The sequence below is a fragment of the Canis aureus genome, chromosome 34, assembly GCF_053574225.1.
Source record: "Canis aureus isolate CA01 chromosome 34, VMU_Caureus_v.1.0, whole genome shotgun sequence".
NCBI lineage: Eukaryota > Metazoa > Chordata > Mammalia > Carnivora > Canidae > Canis > Canis aureus.
This window is the reverse complement of record NC_135644.1, coordinates 11,023,271-11,047,211: the sequence shown is the minus strand read 5'-3', so window position 1 is coordinate 11,047,211 and position 23,941 is coordinate 11,023,271. Positions and strand designations below refer to the sequence as shown.

The 23,941-nt window shown below is 37.2% G+C and overlaps 1 long non-coding RNA gene across 6 annotated transcripts in view; it reads left to right on the top strand.

The window, feature by feature from the left end:
* Window positions 1–23,941, top strand: part of LOC144304646 (uncharacterized) — a 46,910-nt gene that overhangs the window by 5,633 nt on the left and 17,336 nt on the right. For 3 of the 6 annotated variants that reach the window (XR_013371573.1, XR_013371570.1, XR_013371572.1), the window contains one exon: window positions 19,305–19,516. The exons of 2 other annotated variants lie outside the window; for them this stretch is intronic. This is a non-coding gene — a long non-coding RNA (uncharacterized LOC144304646). Of the gene's footprint in view, window positions 1–615; window positions 6,287–19,304; window positions 19,517–23,941 lie in introns of those variants that run through there. One more of the 6 variants, XR_013371576.1, reaches the window with a different exon arrangement.

Genomic DNA, 23,941 nt, shown 5'->3' with positions numbered 1-23,941 from the left:
CATTTTAATTTTTGCCAATCCAATGGATATGTAATACTTACTGTGCTACTGTTATGCATTTCCTTACTTTAGTGAAGAATAGCCTCTTTTCATATAAGCACTGGCTTATAAGCTCAGGTGCTTTCCCATTTTTATTTTGGGTTCTTTGTCTTTTTCTTACTGATTTCTATTAATTGATTACATAATGTGGAAACACGCCTATAGTTGATTACCTGTGCTACAAATTTTTTTTTTCAATTCTGACTTGCTTTTTCACTCTCTTAATGTCTCTTGATGAAAAATTCTTAATGGAGTCAAATTTATCACTTTTCCTCTATAAGTAGTGGTGTCTGTATCCCATTTAAGAGATACATCCTACTCCTAAGCAGACCTGAAATCAACTTTTTTATTAATGGAGAAAGAGAGGCACCTATTGTCCCCATTCCCTTACCCCCACCCTCAGTGTGGAAAAATAAACTGTCACCACTTATTGACAGGTGGTCCTCTCTACCCTACCCTGCAGTGCTACCTTGGTCATAAACCAAGTAAGTAGTCACTTATGTGTTGGTTTGTTTCTGACTTTGATATTCTGTTCCACGGTCTATTTTCTTTTTTTGTATATCCCTGCAGTTTAAGATCTGAGAAGATCTCATATTTAAGGACTGAGGAAAGAGGAAAACACTGAAAGACAGGAAAAGAATTGCTACTGTGAGACACCAACCAATAGATGAGAAAGAATAAAATCGATCTGTGGTTTTTCTTTCTGGTGATATCCTTCTTTGGGTTGGCATAAAAGTTATATTAATTAGCCTCATAAAATGAATTGGGGGATATACTTTTTTTCCTACCCCTATGTCATTTTTATTCATTCTTCCTTTCTTTGAAATCAGATTATCAAGAAACACCCACCCCCAAAATACCATTGAGATTTTTATAAAAATTTCTTTAGTTGTGTATATTAATTCCTTCCACATGAGCCTTTCCTTCCTGGACTATAGTATAACTCCATATTTGTGCAAGTGTCTTTACACATTCTCCAAAAATAGTCCTTTCATCATACAGGTCTTGTACCTTACAGCGGGCAGAATTCTAAACGGCCCTCCAAAATTCCCATCCCCTGGTTATTAAAACACTAACCCAGGTACTGCTGTGAAAGACATTTACAGACATAATTAAAGTTATAAATTATTCTCAATAGGGGCACCTGGCTGGCGCAGTTGGCAGAGCATCTGACTCTTGATCTCAGATTGATCTCAGAGTCATGAGTTCAAGCCCCACACTGAGTGTAGAGATTAAGAAAAATTATCCTGAATAACCTAGGTGGGTCCGATCTAACAACTTGAGCCCTTGCAAAGGGAAATTTCTCTAGGTGGAATCAGATTTGGCAGAAAAGGGAAGCTGAGGCAAAGGATGAGGCAGAAGGGGAGGTCAGAGATTCTGAGCAGAAGAAAGATTTGACCTGTTGTGGCTGACTTTGCAAATGGAGGAAAAGATGCATGAGCCAAGGAATGTAGGCCGGCTCCAGATTCTGAGAATGCCTCCTGGCTGGCAGCTGGCAAGCCACCTGAGAACCCAGTCCTGCACCTACACGGAAGTGAATTCTGTCAACACCCTGAGTGAACCTAGAAACAAATTCTCTGTTGAGTCTCCAGAAAGGTACACACCTGCTGATCCCTTGATTTCAACCTTGTAAAACCCAGAGCAGAGGACCAGCTGAGTCACAGTGTGCCTGGATTTCTGACTTACAGAACAGTGAGACAATAAATGAAAGTTGAGATGCTAAAGTTGTAACGTTTTATGGCATCAAAAGAAAGCTAATACACACCTTTCTCATTAAGCAAAATATTTTTGGTGGATCTTCAAGTAAGCCTTGATAATGATACGAGGAAGGTCACAGCTTCGAATCCTGTGGCCGAGATTGTTTCACCTTCTAGAATCCAGACTAAATGTGTCCAAGAGAGAGGTGGCCCTGGAAGGACTCTCAGCTACCTCCTGAAGGTGGGTTTGGTAGACAAAATAAATAGTACTTGGGAGGAATGGGACAACAACAAATCAGGGAAAGCACAGCACCAAAAGCCAAGAGCTCGGGGTACAGCAGAATGAATAGCAGGTGCACCTCAACTGCTCACTTCAGAGTGAGACTTGTTCATCACACTTTTCTAAAGTAAATGTGTGCTAAGTGTGGTTCCCATGTTCCAATAAAAGAAGGGAATAAAGTCTAGGCTGGTGTGAAATAACTTGGGAAATATCAATATCTTTTGATACACTTATCAAGTCTAATAATAAAGATTCCAATTATCAATAATACATCATTCCAGAGACCATTTGTTCTGAAAAACATGATTTAAGACTAGAACACAAGGTATCCTGGCACGTAGACAATTCCATGTGAGTTCAATCTAGTTATTGAAAAAGAGAGGAGCATTTTCTTAGAATGGAAAAAAATTATTTTGCTTGTTCTGGAACAAAATATATATAAACTAAGTGGTTTAAAATAAATTCTTGTCTTGGTGCCCGGTAATTCCAAAAGGTGGCATTCTAATGCTACCTAAAAGTTAATGATACACATGACAAATCATAGCTGGTGAAACTTGAGTCTTCGCTCTTATGCACTTAAAGCTTACACATAAAGAAGATGTAACATTAGCTAACTTATACTGAGATTTATTGTTAATAGGAGTCATAAGAGTACAAGGTGTTTTACAAAGCAAAAAATATTGGAAGACAAATTTTCTGCTCTCAGGAGCTTAGTAAAACGTGTAAGCAGTAGCTAACAGGAAAAATATTAAGTCGTGATTTATAAAGTGACTACCAAAGGAAAACTGGGTATAGAAAAAAACAAGAGAATTAGAAAATGTCAGGAATTTGTGGGGAGAAAGAAGATTACAAAAGTTTGAAGGAAGAATAGATGAGAGAAATGAAAAAGTTCTAAGAAATGAAGGAGGGAAAATGAAGATGAAGATGGAGGGAAAGACTTGAAGCTGTGAGACATGAAGCACTGCATGAGAAAGAATGTAGGATAGATTTCCTTGACAAACCTCTGAAATTAGACGATTGGGAAATACAACTCATTTCTTATAAAACTTGAGCTAATTTTCCCAAACAGTAGATACTGAACCAAACCTCTCATCCAAGCCGTATTATTCCATCTATAACAGATGGAATATATAAATAAAACCCCGTGTAAATCTAAATGCAGCTGAATTGTGAACAACATAAAGAATTTAAGGAGGGGCGCCTGGGTGGTTCAGTCAGTTAAGTGTCTGCCTTCAGCTAGGGTCATGATCTCAGGGCTCCCGGATAAAGCCTGAGTTGAGCTCCATGCTCAACGGGGAATATGCCTCTCCCCGTTCCTCTCCTGTTGGCTGGTGCTCTCTCTCTGTCAAAATCTTAAAAAAAAAAAAAAAAAAAAAGTTTAAGGATATTTTGGGGTTCTACTGTAGAAGGAACTTCACTTCAGAAGATATATTCAAAAGCACTTGTTTTTTCTTTATAGCATATATTCTAGAAGAGTTCTGATGCTATAGCAATACGGAAATCAGACCCAATATTTTCCTGCAAGACCAACTTCCTGTATAGTGTATTCAGGGCTCAAACCATTTCCAGGAACTACCTTGTGGACATGGCAGCTGTACAGACTTTTCTATATTCCCCAAATAGGTCATAGTCAAGGAATTACCCATTTTTAATGGTATTCTCTTTTTATTGAGTCTTGAATATTCTTTATAAATTCTAGATATTGTTCATTTTCAAATATGTGATTTTTTTTAAAGATTTTATTTATCTGAGAGAGAAAGCACAAGCACGGGAAAGGGAGAAGCAGACCCCTCGCTGAGCAGGGAGCCTGAAGCAGGGCTCAATCCCAGAACACCGGGATCATGACCTCAGTAGAAGGCAGACACTTAACTGACTGAGCAACCCAGCCACCCCACAAATGTGATTTTCGAATATTTCTCCAGTCTATGACTTGTCTATTCATTTTCCCAACTGTCTGTCAAAGGCCAACAAAAGTTCTTAATTTTGATGAAAGGAATTTTTTTTCTTATGGGTTACACCTTTGGTATCATACCGAAGAAATCTTTAACCCAAGATCACAAAGATTTTCTCCAATGTTTTCATCTATGCGTTTTATGCCTTAAGGTTTTGCTTTTAGGTCTATGATCCATCATGAGTAATTTTGTATACAGTGTAAAGTATGAGGTAAAATTCATTTTCTTAATTTTCTTTGCATATATATGTCAAACTGTTTTGGCACCAAGGGTTGAAAAGATTATCCTTTTTTCTAGTAAATTATCTTTGGAATTTCATCAAGAATCAATTCACTATATATTTGTCAGTCTGTTTCTGGGTTGACTACTCTTTACCATTGATCCACCTTCTATATTTCTAATTGCCACACCCATCTTGACTACTATCCCTTTATAGTAAGTCAGATGGTGTGAGTCCTCCAATTTTGTTTGTTTTTTTTTTTCCCAATTGTTTCAGCTATCCTAGTTCTATATGAAATTTTAAATCTGCAATTTCTAGAAAAATCTTACTGGGATTTTTATTAGGATTGCATTAAATAGGGATCCCTTGGTGGCGCAGCGGCTTGGCGCCTGCCTTTGGCCCAGGACACGATCCTGGAGACCCGGGATCGAATCCCACATCAGGCTCCCGGTGCATGGAGCCTGCTTCACCCTCTGCCTGTGTCTCTGCCTCTCTCTCTCTCTCTGTGTGACTATCATAAATAAAAAAATAAAAAAAAAGATTGCATTAAATAGTGATTTGCCTAATGGAGCAAAGCTGAATCTCTGCCCCACCTGATCCCCTGGAATGCTTATTCAAAAACAACCTCTACAACTATTTTTTAAAAAGGATTGCATTAAATGTATAGATCAGTTTGTGGGAAATTGATGTATTAACAATATTGAATCTTCCAATCCATGGATGTAGTATTTCTTTCCATTTATTTATGTCTTTGATTTCTTTCAGTATTGTATAATTTTTAAAATACAGGTTCTGCATATTTTTGTTAGATTTATTTCATTGTTTTGGTACTATTATAAATGATACTATGCTTTACATTTTAATTTCCAAATATTTGTTGGTGATAAGTGGAAATAAAATTTCTATTACTTTTGTTGATCTATCATGTGAATTTTCTAAAATGATTTAGGAGGTATAGGAACTTTTGATAAATTCCTTGGGATTTTCTATGCAGAAAATCACATAGTTGAAACAGAGTTTTATTTCTTCCTTTATAGTCTGTATTTTTTTCTTTTATGTTTCTTGTCTTCTTGCACTATCTAATACCTGTAGCACATTATCAAATAGGGATAGTAAAAGCAGACACCCTCATCTTGTTCCCAATCTTAGGGAAAAGCATTTTTTTTTCAGTTTTAGTATATTAGGTATAAGTATTTTGTAAATATCAGGTTAAAGAAGTGCTGCCTTTGGACCCTCACTTTGTACAACATTCAAAAACTCAGAATGGATCAAAGAACTTAAGGGTTAAAATTATGCAACTCTTAGAAGAAAACCTATGGTCCAAATATAAAACTTTTGTATGTCAAAGTACAATATCGAAGGAGTCAAAAAACAACCCATAGAATGGAGAAAGTGTACATTATGTATCTTTTAAGGGTTTAATGTATGGAAAATATAAACTCTAAACTCAAGAACAAAAAAGATGAGCACCATAATTCAAAAAAGGGTCTAAGGTCTTAAATAGTTATGTTTCCAAAAAACATATACAAATGTCCAGGGGTGCCTGACTGGCTCAACCAGGAGATATGTGACTTCTGATCTCCAGGTTGTGACTTTGAGCCCCATGCTGGGTATAGAGATTACTTTAAAAAAAATTTTCAAAAAAAAGCATGAAAAGATGCTCAACATCACTAGTCATTAGGAAAATACAAATTAAAACACAATGGGATACCACCTTGCACCTACTAGATGGCTATTATCACTCCAGATTACACACACATCACTACTCCTAGGTATATATATATATATATATACCCATAAGAAGGAAAGCATGAGCTCAGATGGATACTTGTATGCCCATGTTCAAAGCACCACTATTCTCCATAGCCAAAAAGTGGAAAACCACCCAAGCGCTCATCACCAGTTGAATACATAAGAAAAATGTGGCACATACATGGAATGGAATATTATTCAGCCTTAAAAAGGAATTGAGTTCTGATAAATGCTATAACAGATCAGCCTTGAAGAAATGCTAAGTGCAATAAGGCAGATAAAAAAAAATACTGGGGCAGCCTGAGTGGCTCAGCGGTTTAGCGCAGGCTTCAGCCCAGGGCCTGATCTTGGAGACACAGGATCGAGTCCCACATCAGGCTCCCTGCGTGGAGCCTGCTTCTCCCTCTGCCTGTGTCTCTGCCTCTCTCTCTCTCTCTTTCTGTGTGTGTGTGTGTGTGTGTGTGTATGTGTCTCATAAAACTTTTTAAAAAGTACTGAATGATTCCATTTATATGATGTACCTAGAATACGTGAATTCACGGAGACAGAATGTAGAACAATGGTCAGCATGGGCTAGGAAGGAGAATTGAGTAATGCTATAGAGTTTCTGTTTAGAATTATTTTAAGTTTTGGCAGCCCCAGTGGCTTAGCGGTTTAGCGCTGCCTTTGGCCCAGGGTGTAATCCTGGAGACCTGGGATCGAGTCCTGCGTCAGGATCCCTGCATGGAGCCTGCTTCTCCCTCTGCCTCTGTCTCTGTCTCTCTCATTCTCTGTGTCTTTAATAAATAAATAAAATCTTTAAAAAAAGAATTATTTTAGGTTTAGAGAATGGATAATTGTGAAAGTTGCATAACATCATGAAAATATTTACTACCACTGAAATGTACACTTAAAAATGATGAAAGTGGGGGGTTCCCTGGGTGACTCAGCGATTTGGTGCCTGCCTTTGGCCCCAGGCGTGATCCTAGGGACCTGGGATCGAGTCCCACATCGGGCTCCTGGCGTGGAGCCTGCTTCTCCCTCTGCCTGTGTCTCTGCCTCTATCTGTGTGTGTCTTTAATGAATAAAATCTTTAAAAAAAATGGTGAAAGTAGTAAATATTATATTATGCATATTTTACCAGAATTTTATTTTTTTTTTAGATTTATTTATTCATGAGAGACACAGACTCAAGAGAGAGGCAGAGACATAGGCAGAGGGAGAAGCAGGATCCTCACAGGGAGCCCGATGTGAAACTTGATCCTAGCCTAATGCGGGACTCCATCCCAGATCTCAGAATCACGACCTGAGCTGAAGGCAGGCACCCAACTGCTGAGCCACCCAGGTGTACCAATTTTACCAGAATTTTAGAAAAAGAAATGAGGTGCTGATGCGTTCAACAACATGGAGGAAGCCTGAAAACATTATGCTAAGTGAAAAGAGCCTGTCACAAAAGACACATATTGTATTAATCTATTTCTATAAAATACCCAGAGTGGATCAGAGTAGATAAATCCATAGAGACCAAAAGCAAATTAGTGCTTTCCAGGGGATCCTGGGACTAGAGTTAGTACTAAAGTACTAAAGTACAGAGTTTCTTTTGAGGATAATGAAAATGTTCCAGAATTAACTGTGATGATGTTTGCACAATCCTGTGAATATACTTGCAACCATGGAATTGTATACACTTTCAACAGATAAATTATATGTTATGTGAGTTATATCTCAATAAAACTATTTTTAAGTACCTTCTTAGTTCTAAATTTAAGTATTTGTCATGAATAAATGTTGAATGCCAGCAAATGCTTTCTCTGAATCTATTGAGATGATCATGTAGTTTTCTTCTTTAGTGAGTTGATATAAGTAATCTTGATTTTCAAGTCTTGAATCCTGTAATAAACTGTAACCATGAGTATAACAACTCTCAGTGAGTTCTATGAGTCGTTCTAGTGAATTATCAAATCTGAGTGTGATTCTGAGAACCCCTCTGAACTGTCAACTGGTGTCAGATGTCTTTGGTGGACTTAGCAGTCTGGAGAACTATACCCTCAAACTTCAGAGTCTGGCTAATTCTAGGTAACATTCAACCAATCTGTGTAGGTTTGGAATACAAGTTTCATCTCTCCTGTAGGCAATGGTTCCAAGGTTAGCTCAAGGTTTTTTTGTTTTGATTGATTTTTTTTAAGAGAGAGAGAGATGGGGGAGGAGCTGAGGGAAAGGAAGAGACAATCTTTTTTTTTAAGATTTTATTTATTCATGAGAGAGACAGAGAAAGAAGCAGAGACACAGGCAGAGGGAGAAGCAGACTCCACACAGGGAGCCCGATGTGGGACTCGATCCTAGATCTCCAGGATCAGGCCCTGGGCTGAAGGTGGTGCCAAACCACTGAGCCACCAGGGCTGCCCAGGAAGAGACAACCTTAAGCAGACTCCCCCCAGCATGGAGCCTGACTCAGGCACAATCTCATGACCCTGAGATCATGACCTGAGCCAAAATCAAGAGTCTGACACTTACCTGGGTGAGGCACCCGGGTGCCCCCAATTGCTTGGTTTTAAATTTATTTGCTGGGCTCTTTTATATTTGTCTCATGTACCACATAAAGATTAGTCTGAGATTTGAGATTTGTAGTTCCATTCTCAAAGCTTTGGCTATGTAACTTTAGGTCTGTTCCAGTGTGGTAAAATTAAATATATATATTTTGTTTTTGTTCTTAGTTCCTGGCAAAGAACTACTAAAACCCTTGAAAACTTCTATAAGAAAAAAAAAAAACAGAAAACTTCTATAAGAGTGATTTTGGCATGCTAATGGAGTGACTCTTGGCTGTGAGGCTCCTAGCTAGTTTCAGGATGGGAGCTGGTCACCAGAAAAACCAAACATTGAATAGAGGTTTAGAACTTACAGCCCTATTCCCCATCCTCTAAGGAGAGAGGAGGAACTGGAGATTGAGTTAATCACCAATGGCCAGTGATTTAATCAATCGTGCCTACATAATGAAACCTCCATAAAAACCCCTAAACTGCAGGGTTCAGAGAGCTTCCAGATGGATGAACAGATGGAGGTGCTGGGAGGGTGGCATGGCATCTCTGTGCTATCTCCTCTGCCCCATACTTTGCCCTATGCTTCTCTCCCATTTGGCTGATCTTGAGTTGTATCATTTATAATAAACTAGTCATAGAAAGTAAACTACTTTCCTAAGTTCTACAAGCAATTCTTAAGATTTTATTTATTTTACTTCCGTACTTAATTATTTGAGAGAGAGGAGTGAAGGAAAAGGGATAAGTGGACTCCACACTGAGCATGGAGCCCGACCTAGGGCTCAATTTTACAACCCCAAGATCATAACCTGAGCTGAAATCAAGAGTCAGATGCTTAACCAACTGAGCCACCAGGCACCCCCCCACAAGCTGTCAGAACAAATTACTGAACTTGAGAGAAGCAGGTTGTAGGAACTCCAGATTTGTAGCTAAGTCAGACAGAAGAGTGGGTAACCCGGGGACCCAATACTTGTGGATGGCATCTGAAGTGATGGCAGTCTTATGGGATTGAGTCCTGACATCTGTGGAGTCTGACACTAACTCCAGGTAGGTAGCGTCAGAATTGAATTGAATTGTAGAACACCTAACCGATGTCCAGAGAGATGAATAGTTGGTTGGTGTGAGGAAAAACCCACATATTAGCTGCCAGAAATATTGTGCGTAAAAGCAGCTCACCAACATGTGCAGCTCAGCAGTGAGCCTGGCATTATGCTGGTTTATCACAGAATTTGGAGATCGTCTTCTCCAAGTCTCACTTCCAAAACTTCCCCCACATTCTCCAGACCACAGAGGTCCTTCCTACTGATCTTCCATCCTGAAAGATGGGATTCCTCTTGGATTTGTAGATGCCCATGCTGCTGCACAGTTCTCACAATTGGGGCCGCCCATGGGGCAAGGCAGGGAGGAGAAAAAAAAAAAAGATTACCAAATCAGGAGTTCTTTCTACCTTCTCTGGCCCTCAGGCCCCTTTTCTCAACTCCTCTGAACAGAAGGATAGAAGGATAGGAAACCTACTGCTTTAGCTCCACCATAGGCCAACCCTCTTTAAGTCACAAACAATAAAAAAGGGGAAATGTGAAACAAAAAATATTACTCCCACATTCTCCGGCCCACAGAGATCCTCTTTCTTGATCTTCTAGACAGGAAATATTTCTCCCAAGTTTTAGCTGTATGGATGCCCCAGGTCTGCCGGGGGCCCACCCTTGGCTTAGGACTATGAGCAAAAAGAGGAAAAACTGGGAAGCTAACCCCCATACAGCTTACTTCTCCAGGTTTTGACTCTCTTCCCCAATCTGTCTGCTTTTTACTTTTCAAAGTCCCTAGATAGTTGCTTTTTTAATTTTGTCTAGAGAGAGATTTTAGTTGTAATCATCAGAGGGATAAGATTTGGTAGGCTCAAAAAAAAAAAAAAAGATTTGGTAGGGTCTCTCCATTTTGGCCACATCAGTTCAGGCTGTATACTTTTAATTGCCTCTCCATGTGACAATGATTTTCAATATTTTCTATAAAAAGTAGAAAGATAATTCAGTCTTCTGGTTGATTAAAAAACTTCTTTGTATTATTGACAGTTTAGGCAAATATTTCAGCTTTGTGTTAACATCATAAATTTTTAGAATGGCTGTCAAACGTGGAGAAAGTACTATCAGGTTGTTAGACTTTAAAGTTTCCTTGTGCACTAATTAATCTGAAATATTGTTTTAATCAATGACACTTATTACCCATCCTTGATGTCCTTGTTGTAATGGCATATTATGAGTTTTATATCATGTTTTTAGAGTAATCATTTTATGTCAAATCAAGAAGAACTTTAAAACCTTTTTCAATGTGTTTATATAGTTCCCTCCTCTCATTAACTGGATTATCAGACAATCCTAGAACATATTCAATGCTATTTGAATGTATCTCTTCTTGTATATATTGGTATCTAGATATATCTATTTGAAATGTATCTCTTCCTTCTAGTGAATTCCTGCATTTGAAATCTTTTTTATTTTTTGTCAGAATAATTTCTATTGATTAATTGCATACCGTTTTTTACTTCTGTTTTATATTCCAGTAATTTTTTATCTGAAATTTTTCTTTGTTCTTTTATGAATAGATTTAAAGGTGACAAAAGATAGTGTCCTTCAGGGGCACTTGGGTGGTATAGTTGGTTAAGCCATTGACTCTTGGTTTTGGCTCAGGTCATGATCTAAGGGTCATGGGATTGAGTCCCATGTCTGGTTCCATGCTCAGCATGAGAGTCTGCATAAGACTCTACTCTCTCTCCCTGGTCCTCTCCCCCATGCGCGCGCTCTCTCTCTCTCTCTCTGTCAAATAAATCTTTTTTAAAAGATGGCAAGTTCTTCTTTTTTAAGATTTTATTTATTTATTTATTTACGGACAGAGCATGAGCAAGGGGAGGAGCAGAGGAAGAGGGACAAGCAGACTCTGCGCTGCGCCTGGAGCCCATCATGAGGCTCCATCTCACCATCCTAAGATCATGACCTGAGCTAAAATCAAGAGTCAAATGCTCAATACTGAGCCACCCGGGCACACCAGGGGATTGCAATTTCTTGAATATCTCATGGAAACATTTCAGAGTTTCCTTCTGATTTACAATTAAAACTATATATTTTATTTTTATCAACTTTTTGAATAAGTATTTAGCTTTTTTGTGTGTGTTGAGGTTTTTCTTCCCGATCTTTGAGAAAAAATGTCTTAGAGTGCATAAAATGTCTTTGTCCTGTGTTGCAAGGCTTAAACAGCTGTATAATGGATAACTCCTTATATTATACTTAGACTTTTTTTTTAATCCAAGTTGATATATGTATGTAAAATACTCCATTTATGAGAGGAACCTGAAAGGAAAATAACTGTTGTAAATGCCAATGTGGTTAACAACTGTGGAGGCAGGTTTTTCTCTCCCCAGATTAAAGGAATGAGCTGCACATGGTGTACATCCTGCACACTTATTAATACCTTTAAAGACTGCTAGGAGCTCTTTTCCTCACCTTTCATAGCAGCCATATTGTGGGACAGCGCGGCATGGGTGTTTTAGACCACAGGTCACTGTTGTCCAAAAGTTATTTATTTCCCATTGTTGAATAAAACCACAGCCTGGTTTTCACTTGGTAAAAAAGTTTAAAACTATACATAGAGTTTTCAATCACAGCGGTAGAGAACAATGGCCAGCTAGTCAGCGTTGGACACATCCAGCGTAGACTCCATGGTAATGGAGCAGTATTTGCTGTCTGGTTTATTTATCTATTAACACTTTCATTATGCATATATTTTCCTATTATCTCTAGTTGTCTTATGGTACATAGAAGAATCACAGCTTTTGAGGGCTTTCAACATATTCATTAAGTCTGAAAATCCATCCAGTGTGAGGTCTGTCTTTTTGAAAATAATCTATAGGCAAAACAATATTTATGACCTTTTTTTGCCTTAGAATAAACTCATAAGAGTATGACTATTTAAAATATTTTTAAAATATCCTTTTGAGAAACATCTCTTTGCCCATTTTATATTCTGTTTGATTCTATGTAAATATTATTAGAATCACAATTTTGAAGGGAAAAAAAAGTCTTTAATTAAAGTATTGAATGACATTCCTTTTTGTAACAGGCCATAACAAAAGACCAGAGTCCTTATTAAAGTCAATGAATCTGGACACCTGGGTGGCTCAGTGGTTGAATGTTTGCCTTCAGCTCAGGGTGTGATTCCGGGATCCTGGAATCAAGTCCCACTTTGGGCTCCCCGCAGGAAGCCTGCTTCTCCATCTGCCTGTGTCTCTGCCTCTCTCTCTCTCTGTCTCTCATGAATAAATAGTTTTTTTTTTAAATCAATGAATCATAGGGTAGTTCTATTCTTAACTTTTTGAGGAACCTCTATTCTGTCTTCCACAGTGGCTGCACCAGTTTGCATTCCCACCAGCAGTGCAAGAGTGTTCCCCTTTCTCCAAATTTTCTCCAAAACCTGTCATTTCTTGTGTTGTTGAGTTTAGCCATTCTGATAGGTGTGAGGTGATATTTCATTGTAGTTTTGATTTGTATTTCCTTGATGATGGGTGATGTTGAGCATCTTTTCATGTATCTATTGGCCATCTGTATGACTTCTTTGGAAAAATGTCTCTTCACTGGAAAACAGTATGGAGGTTCCTCAAAAAGTTAAAAACAGAACTACCTTATGATCTGGCAATTACAATACTACATGTTTATCCAAATAATACAAAAATACAAATTCAAAGTGATACATGAACCTTACTGTTTATAGCATCATCATCTTTAACAGCCAAACTGTGGAAACTGCCCGAGTGTCTATTGACTGATGAAGAGGTGGTATATACATACGATGAGATTAGTCAGCCATAAAAACAAATGAAATCTTGGGGCGCCTGGGTGGTTCAGTTGGCTAAGCATCTAACTCTTGATGTTGGCTCAGATGATGAACTCAGGGTCATGGGATTGAGCCCCAGGGTGGGCTCCGCAATTGGAATGGGACCTGCTTAAGATTCTATCTCTCCTTCTCCCTTTGTTCCACCTCCCCCTACACTCTTGAATATGCTTGCTCTCTCTAAAACAAACAAACAAAAAAAAAACATTTAAAAAGAAAGAAATCGGGCAGCCCGGGTGACTCAGCGGTTTAGCGCTGCCTTCAGCCCGCGGCCTGATCCTGGAGACCCAGGATCGAGTCCCATGTCGGGCTCCCTGCATGGAGCCTGCTTCTCCCTCTGCCTGTCTCTGCCTCTCTCTCTCTCTCTCTCTCTCTCTCTCTCTCTCTCTCTCCTGTCATGAATAAATGAATAAAATCTTTTAAAAAATTAAAAATAAATAAAAAGAAATCTTGCCATTTGCAATGACATGAATGGAGCTAAAGAGTATTATGCTAAGCAAAATAAGTCAGAAAAAGACAAATACCATATGATTTCAGTCATTTGTGGAATTTAAGAAGCAAAACAGAGAGAAAATGTAAATTCATCCCACTAACCCCCAAAAGCATGTCTCCAACTATCCATAAGCTGGATCCCCAAAAATCCCTGAGCAATTTATTGCAAAGCCACCTAATACAAGGGGAAATGTGTTGGAGGGAAAACCAGAAGGGAAAGACAGCAATCTTCATTGATGACATTAAATGTCTTGCTTGGGCAAATCTTGCAGAAAACATATGATCTTGCGAACGCATCATCACAGTCCCTCTCTTTGTAACAGTTTCTCCCAAAGAGTCATGACACATCAGCCTCCTTAGCTTCATGGTAAATCTGCCCATGGACACTAATTACTTCCAGGCATTATCCACACTTTCTCCCACTGCCTATACTATCTTATCCCTTTTTCTGCTCCTGGCAAATCCCTATCCTTCTTCCAGGGCTTAATTCAAATGTCAATAATTCTCCCTGAGAAAGAACCTTGTGCATTGGAAAGAAACGGGGCTTTGGTAAAAGACAAATCTAGGTTTCAGTTGTAACGAGTTCACATACTGTTTGGGTGTCACAAGCAAATTACTAATTCTTTTGAGCCTCCATTCTTCATCCATAAAATATGGATACCTTCCTGACTTAGTAAATAAATTTTTTAATTAGCATTTTATCAATTCTATTTTTTATTTTAATATTTTCCATAGAACATTGGGATCATGAAGAAAATGTGCTTAAGAGAAGTTTTAAATTACTTATTTCTCTTCTGACATCATTTTATGATTTGGGTGATCATCAGGACCAGAGTGAAATAAGTGAGATGTTCGCCTCAGGTCCAAAATATAAAGAAGTGTTAAAGAACCCAGTAATCAATATAAATAACAATTTAATTCAATATTTTAAAAAAATCAATCCAAAAGAATTCACGATGAATAAAATATCAAAATTTTAAATAAGGACAGGATCAGTATTATTGATTTTTCCTTTTGCCTTAGGCTACAGTATGGCTCACATTGGTACTGGTGATCAAAACCTGATGGAAGAAAAGAAAGAAAAATTTTATGGAAGACTTTGGAATATTATTTCCCCTTATAATTAGTCATAGAAAATTTAAATTATTGTTACATTCAGTTGTCTTCATAGATGCCATCTTTCAATGCCTCCAATATTAATGTTTCTAGCATTAAAGCTTGACCCTCCACAACAGATGAATATGAGCAAATTACCTTTGTCATATCTTAGAAATAGTGTTTGTATAATTGAAAAGTAACTTCCTGTTTTGGAAATCTTACAATAATTTCCATTGAGATGATATCACTGGAGAATGAGCTACTCCATTTTTTTGTATACTGACGCTGTTTAAATTTCACTCTCAATCTCTTGCAGAATGGCTCTTTCAGAGGACTTCAGAGACCTTATGCTTCCTTTAGGAATTCTTCCCATATATATGCAAGTTGTTTCTTATTTTCCATCTAAATTATTTAGCCAAATTTATTTATGACTATTTCTCTGAGATGGTGAAGTAAAACACTTGGAATTGTCTACCTGAGGTATGATCTGTAACATGCATGCTCATTACACTGTTAGTGGAAGTATAAACTGGCAGTTGCTTAAGGTCAATTTGAAAATAATTACCAAATTTGAAATGTGTATAATACATATTGCTTTTATAATTAAAATACTTTTTTAAAGAAGTCATTTTTTTCCCATTCTATCCTTCTAGGTGAACAGCTACAGGGTTCCTGGCTTCAAGGATCTCATACTTCAAGGATAAAGGAGAAAAGAATGATATCTTGTGCTCTTTACATAGAGCATATTTTTAAATTGTTTTGTGGTGTTTCATATTTTAAAATTTTATTTATTTACTTATGAGAGACAGAGAGAGAGAGAGAGAGAGAGAAAGAGAGAGGCAGAGACACAGGCAGAGGGAGAAGGAGGCTCCATGCAGGGAGCCCGATGTGGGACTCGATCCCAGAACTCCGGGATCACACCCTGAGCTGAAGTATTGAATGACATTCCTTTTTGTAACAGGCCATAACAAAAGACCAGAGTCCTTATTAAAGTCAATGAATCTGGGCACCTGGGTGGCTCAGTGGTTGAATGTTTGCCTTCTGAGCTGAAGGCGGATGCACAACCACCAAGCCACCCAGGTGTCCCTTTTTTTTTAAAGATTTTATTTAATATTTTAAATATTAATTATAATGCATAATTATAACCCATACAGAAAGTGTGAGCAGTTTTTAAAAAGTTAGAATTGCCTTAATTCTACATTTTGAAGTTGAAGATAATTTTGTATTGAATGTAAATAAATCCTCAAACTAAGAATAAATGAGTTGTTATACTATTCACAATATTTCTCTAATTATTTTGTTTATTTTTTAAGATTTTATTCATTTAATTAATCTCAACACCCAATATGAAGCTCGAAGTCACAATTCCAAGATCAAGACTTGCACACTCCTCCAACTGAGCCAGCCCATGACCCTATTTTATTTATTTTTGAATGGATATTACATGTCTATGATACAAAATTCAAAAATTGCAAAAGGACATAGGGATAAAGTAAGACTCTCTCACCCTGGCCTCAGGATGCATATTTCCCTTTCCTGGAGGCAACCACTGTTGGTAGTTCTTAGCTTTTCGGATTTATGTTATGAATATACGGATATATTTCTTTCTCTTTTTTCATTCTTGCACAAAGAGTAGTTTATTCTATCCACTACTCTGCATATATCTTAAGAATTGTCTCAGCGGTTTTGGTGGCTGCATTCAATTGAAAGGATGTAGCATTTTTCATCTAGTCTTCTGTTAATGGACATTTAGGTTGTTTCTCATCTTGTACCATCACAAGCCAACACAGCAATCTAAAACTTTGTGCATGTGCCATTTTTGTGTATGTCAATATATAAAGGATATGTGTATTTATCATTTCAATAGATGTTTCCCATTACCCTCCATGGAGACTGTACTAAATAACATTCCCACCACAAGTGTGCTTCTTTCCTCACTCTAGACAATGCAATGTATGATCACATTTTTATTTTCAACAGTCTGACAGGTTTTAAAAAAATGGTATCTCCTTGTAGTTTTGCATTTTTCTAATTATGAGGGAGGTTGAACATCACTTCATGTGTTTAAGAGCAACATTTACTTTCAAGATTCATTACATAAAAAGGAGTCAATATTTCCTTCTAAATTTGATTAGATTTTTCCCCCCTCAGTGAAAAAAAAAACCTCCCGTTGGGTTATAACTTATTAATGTCTACCATTTAACTAAATAAATGAATGAAATCAATCACTACAACATCTTAAAATATAAAAGCAGGGTTTTTCCACCTTTTCTGAAAGAATTCAAAAGTTTATGTTTGGATTTATAACAAACATGGAAAGTTTCACTAAAATTATCTATTTGTAAAATTGGAAATCCCCACAATATATAAATCCTTCATTTTAATTGTCTTTTATCTTTCAGTGCCAAAATGCAAAAGATATATATCCCAATGGAAACAAGTGTTTTCCTTTAAAACAATAGCTTCCACATTATTCAGTAATGAAAAAGCAAACTTTTTAAATTTTTTTTTATTTATTTATGATAGTCACAGAGAGAGAGAGAGAGAGGCAGAGACACAGGCAGAGGGAGAATCGGGCTCCATGCACCGGGAGCCCGACGTGGGATTCGATACCGGGTCTCCAGGATCGCGCCCTGGGCCAAAGGCAGGTGCCAAACCGCTGCGCCACCCAGGAATCCCAAAAAAGCAAACTTTTAAGACTAAGAAAATCTTTCCTAATGAAAGGTTGTCTTTAGGGACTTTCTAACATGAATGTTGATGAGTAATATAAATATAGCATAAGTTTTAATGCAGAATTTGTAGGTAGAGTTGTTGCTAGTGTTATAATACCACTGTAAATAAGTATTGTAAACAGTAGTGTTTCTCTCTGTTCTGTGTCATTTCAAAGTCAACATTAAATCATTATCTTTCCATCATCGCTATAAGAGTGAATTTTATGAAATAGAACCTAGCACCTGAAATGTGTCAAAAATCATAGTACTTTTCCAGTTTGTATTGATCATATGGAAATCACTTAGTACTTTAGAGTTCTAGATACAAGATATCATTAATATCATTATTTTGGAAAATTAGTCTTTCTACACCCTGCTACCCACCCCACCCCATCAGCTTCATGCAGAAAAAAGAATTCTCTCGAAAGTTATAGATAAGGGGATGTCTATTCATCAGTCTGGCTGGTCACTGGAGTGAAAGATGTCACTGCCAGATCCCCGGATACACTGCATAGTGGCACAGACTCCTGCAATTGAAAGGGAGCCAGATCAAGGAGTCATTTAATCCAGACCTCTCTCTTCTTGCAAGGCTCTGCCTGAAATGTCTAAGACAGATGGTTTGTCCTTAAAATTCACCAGGGACAGAGATTCCACAATATCACTCTGGAGCCTTTTCTAATGTTTAATCACTATTTCTGTCAAGTCAATTTAAGCTCTTTTCTGCTAGTTTTTCCTCTGCAGAGATGGAAAACAGTTGGTCGGCAACCACTTTCTAATCACCTTTCCAGTGCAAAAAGACACTTTCCAAGGTGGCCTTCAACCTTATTTTTTCAAAGTTATATCATTTCTCTTCTAACCATCTTTAATATATCAATATTTTATCTCATTAATCATTTGGATTACTTTTCATTAAACCCTTTCCATTTGTTCTGTATCACTTCAAACTTAGCATTTTAGTAGGTGCTTTAATTGTACTGTGCTTTTATAAATTTTATTTAGTGTAGGACAAGGTAACTACACTTTCATTTATTCACCAACTAAGCTTTTGCTGAGTATTTTTTGCCAGTAAGAAAAAGATAGGCAAATCTACTCTCTTACAATAAGTATTCTAATAGAAGAAATCAAGAATAATTACCAATGGGTCTATAATATAATGTTATACTAAGAATAAAGTGCCTTGTAGTAATTAGAAAAGGACCAGACTACTGTGCTAGAGACCCAACAATAACTAAGTGGTTTGAAGAAGGGGTTTACTTCTTACCTGTAATACTCCAGTGTGACTGCTTTGAGTCATCAAGAAGTTCTGCTCTGGGAAGTCATTCAGAGACCCCAGTCCTTCTATCATGTCGCACCATCACACCTCAGGTCATTGTCATTATCTTTATAGTATAAGCTGAGTCACTCTGAGTTCCAGCAACAGAGAGAATGACAGGATAATGGAGCTACCCGAGGCACAGAAGTGGACACATCACTTCCACTCTGTTCAGTGAAGAGAACACAGTTGCAGGGCCACACTTGACAAAGGAGGCTGGGAAGTGTAGCCTAACCACATACCCAGGAAGATGAGAATAACTGTTAGGGGACCAGAGAAGGTTTTGCAAACACTATCAATGTTTCTCCCCAATACCTTTAGATCTCTTTTTACCTCTTTGTGTATTTCTGCTTCCAACAGCAGACAACGGGCTGTGTTTTGGAAGATCCCCTGGGGAAACTGGATCTTTCTGTGCCAACACTGGAGAGTGCTTGTATTTTACTTCCCCCCACTCCACTTCACCCAAGGGGGACTGATGGATGCAGGAATATGAAATATGTCCTTATCCCCTGGTCAGAACAATTCTGAGACGTGACTTTGTTCCAGAGTTTCTATTCAGGCACATGGCAAAGGTATGTTCTATGGGAATTGGCCTGCAATTCATTCTTGCTAAACTCTCTTCCTTTTTCCTGTCCTGCTTTCCACATCCCCTTATTGCTTTCCCCCAGGAGTACTCTCTTAATAAATCACTTGTATATGAATCCTCACCTGATGGCCTGCTTCTAGGAAACCTGATCTAAGACACAAGGTAAAGGGTTAAAGGTGCTGGATCATTTTTAATGGCCTCACACGTAAGATCAAAAGGAATATTTGAACAAATATGAATGACTTAGCTCATAGCTATCACTACTATTATGGAAAAAACAAAATGTATATTTGTGTTGTTTTGCTAGGGTAACATTCGTATATATAAATTCAGCTTTTGTGACGTGGATACCTACAACGTGCTCAAAAAGCGAATGCATTTGGGGGCACCCGGGTGACTCAGTCTGTTAAGCATCCAACTCTTGATAACAGCTCAGGTCTTGATCTCAGGGTAATGAGTTCAAGCCCCACATTGGGTTCCACGCTGGGTATGGCACCTACTTAAAAGACAAAAACTAAATAAAAAACAAAAAAACAAAAAACAAACAAACAAAAAAAGCAAATGCATTTGTATCTTATTCTATAAGTAAGCTTCATAAAAGCAATCTTCTAATTGGATCTTGGAACATAAAGGGAATGCATTTGAGTGAATAGAGGGAATGGGCAACAAATGTGCTCAGTAATAGTCAGCCATGGGTAACCCAAGAGACTCTTAGAACATTTCAGAGTACAGGATGCCAAAGATTCTAAATTACCTAAAATACTGAAAAGTAACATCTTTCTATGGGCCAGATATAGCACAAATAATGTTTTGGACAAGGGTGCTGGGGGAATGGGAGAGAGGACTTTATTTTTTTTTTTTTTTTTTTTTTTTTGAGAGAGAGGACTTTAGAAGGAGCAATTGGCATAAGGTTAGCTGATTTAGTTTTGACTCTACTAATTGTAACCATCTATGATTCTTTTTTATGATCCTAATTAATAAATTAACAGAGAAATTTATGTTACACAGTATTTTTACAATAGTATTAAGTATGTAAATATTAGACTTATTTGTATAATGGAGAATTATTAGGTTTTATATGGGTAATTGACTCAGTAAGAATTTTTTTAAATAGGTTTCTAATTTGTAGTATTACCTTTGATAAATACAAAAATCAGGAAATGTAGATGCCACTTAAAGTAAAATTAACCTACATTGAGATTACCATTCTATACATTTTACCCTCAAAGAGCCCTGCAGCCTTCTCTCAAGACACCACTGTGGCTCTGATCAGTTACAATTGTACGTTTATTTTTGTGCGTTTTTGATCATTGTCTGTCTCTCTCACTGAACTATAGATCTCAGAGGGTTGTTTTGAATTACCATTGTATCCTCAGCATCAAATGCAGTGATATGTAATAGGTACTCAAGAAAATTTTGACTGGGGAGGTGGGCGGGGGGTGGGGGTGACTGGGTGACGGGCACTGAGGTGGGCACTTGATGGGACGAGCACTGCGTGTTATTCTATATGTTGGTAAATTGAACACCAATAAAAAATAAATTTATAAAAAAATTTTTGACTGAAAAAAATAATGAATATACACAGAATAATTTATAATAATATAATTAATATAACACAATAATTTATATTAAATTTAAAATAATGTAACCTTTACCACCTAAAGCACATGATAGTATTATTTATTACTCCGTGAATTACCAAATATAGCTAATTCAGATGATTTTTCTCCAAAGAAAGGCAAACAAATTATATCCAGTAGAATGCAATTGATTATTGCTCTTTATATGGATCAGTTTTGCCTCTATATGTAAAAATATTTTAGCTTTCTATATTGCCCACACATGTATGTAGTTCTTTAAGTCCTCATTATAGGGGCACCTGGGTGGCTCAGTGGTCAAGCATCTGACTTTGGCTCAGGGCATCATCCCGGGGTCCTGGGATTGATGGGGCTTGCCTGTGGGGACCCTGCTTCTCCCTCTGCCAGTGTCTCTGGCTCTCTCTCTGCGTGTCTCTCATGAATAAATAAACAAAATATTTTTAAAAATAAAAAAAATTAAAGAAGTACAAAAACAGTACTTATAACAGTGTTATCTTCACAACACTTACTAGTCAGGCTGCAAAGAAATCAGTAAAAGAAGTATTCATATGTATTTTGCTTTTTGTCATTATTATCGATTTGTGTAACCACAAAGTACTAGCACTACGTTGTATCCTTGGAACCCAACCCCAGTTTCCTGGGATTTGCGTACTAGGGAAATATTTTACACAGACCATCCATGTGAATTTTTCAAAAACGGTCTGGTTTTCAGTTAAATTCATTCTTTTCTGTTTCTTTTGTTGTTGTTATTTTGCTCTATTTTATGTGCTTCATAGCAGAAAAATTACTCAACATTGGAAAAGGAGATAGTTCAAGCATTGGAATTTCAACTCCATACGTTTCAAAGAGTGCAAAAGGTTGTATTTCAGGGGGGTACTAAAATTACATATGATTTTTTTCAAACAAATGCCAAGAACTGTATCTGCTAATAAGTTTTGCCCAGCTTGGAAACCAAACTCAGCCACGTAGTATGAGAATGCCAGATATACGACAATAAATATTTTTGGCATAGTTTCAAAGCTACATAATGCCAGACATAGACATGTAAAAGTAATGGCAAGAACTACAAAGATTATAAAAGAAATAAAGTCACAGTTCGTAATTCATATGATTATGTTCAATAGCAGGCTTAGACAGCTTTTCACATAATAAGATCCACATGTAAAAGCATCAGCTTATTTTACTCAGAAAAAGATAACAAATATTAAAATGGCTTTTAAAAGTAAAATTTTGTTGAGAGCTTGTAAATGTAGTTTTGCAAGCTAAAGGAGAGTAGCTTAAATTGGGGTTTTTTGTTTGTTTCTATTTAGATACCCAACCTCTGCTTCCCTTCTGTCACACACAAGAATGAAGTAAAAAAAGAAAATGCAGTCTCAAAGACTGGACCGTCTTTTTAATATTGTCACTATAATCAGCATATTAAAACTGGAGTTTAGGGAAAATACAATTCTCTTAAAATTAAATAAATTGGGCACTGCATTTAGAGAAAGGATGGAGGAAATATAGTTGTCAGATGTCAAACCTTAATTTGACTACTGGGTACAGATTATGGGGATCAAAGCCAAAGTGACTAAAACCAGCCAAAGCAATCCCGTTGCATCCTCCATTGCAAGATGAAGAATATCTAAGGCTGGTTCTTAGTGCAGATCTTCTAGCAAATACCTGTGCTACTTGGAGTATTTTATTTTAGACCCAGAGAAACCAAACTAAATTGCATTTGTGGGGGGCTTGATTTCCAGAGATAAAAGCAGCACACTTTTGTGTTTTCCTTCTACTTAATTTATAGATTAGAAATGGTCAGCCATCAGGGTGGGCTAATGAAAAGCAAGACTAGGGGAAATGCTAGTGAAAGAAGAATGGAAGAAACCATAGATTCTGAGATAAACTGTCAGTCCCTTAGGCAAGATAAGCCAGAGCCCCGCAGTGCCAAGAACAACTAGCTCAGGTTTCAGTTCTCAGTCCCGAGCAACTGTGATTTGAGGCTTACTTTTTAAAAAGGAATTTTACCAGGATAGAAAATAATAATTTAGTAGGTGAACCAAAAAATTGTCACATTTTAAGATTTTTTTATTCAATGCAATAAAATATGTTTGTTAGTACCCCAGGTCTATATTGTATTGAATTTGCATTAAAAAATTTTTTTAAAAAAGCTTTTGTTTCTTTTCCACCCAGGGAAAATGTATCATGTAGGGTAAGTTACATGGCATCTCCTATCTATCAACTATAATGAAAGAAAAAAAATGTTTTGCAGACACATATTTTCCTTAGTTCCAAGTTTTGCACGAAATGTTTAAATACCTTCTAACAACGCAGTGTTTATGTTGAATACTTGTGTGATGCGTTGGTGGTGATAGACAATTTTACCTAGCCCTGGGTGAAAATGTTTGTTACAAAAAGACACTTTCAGATTGAGTTCGATCTCCATTTGCACATAGATCCCTTTAATGGATGTTGAGAGTTTTGATTTAGAACTTTTAATAGGCTCGTTTACATTTTGCAAATCTCTACCTTTGAAATAAAAATGCAGTGACCCACCCATCTGCAGACAATTAAGACCAGCAGCCAAGTATAAAAGGGTGGAGAACTTTTAATGGGTGTTTATAGATTGGAAGCACCGACCCCCTTTTAAATGAAAGAGGCCTAAGAAGAAATAGTAAGTGTTAAGGATAACCATGAAATTCATTTAACCCCCCAAGCAGAAGATCTGTTATCAAAGAATTGGCTGGACTCTATGCCTTCCAACTTAAGGTTCTTAGCTTAGGTACTTAGCAAAAGTACTCAGAAAAGAAATATCTTATTTAGAAGTGTCTTGA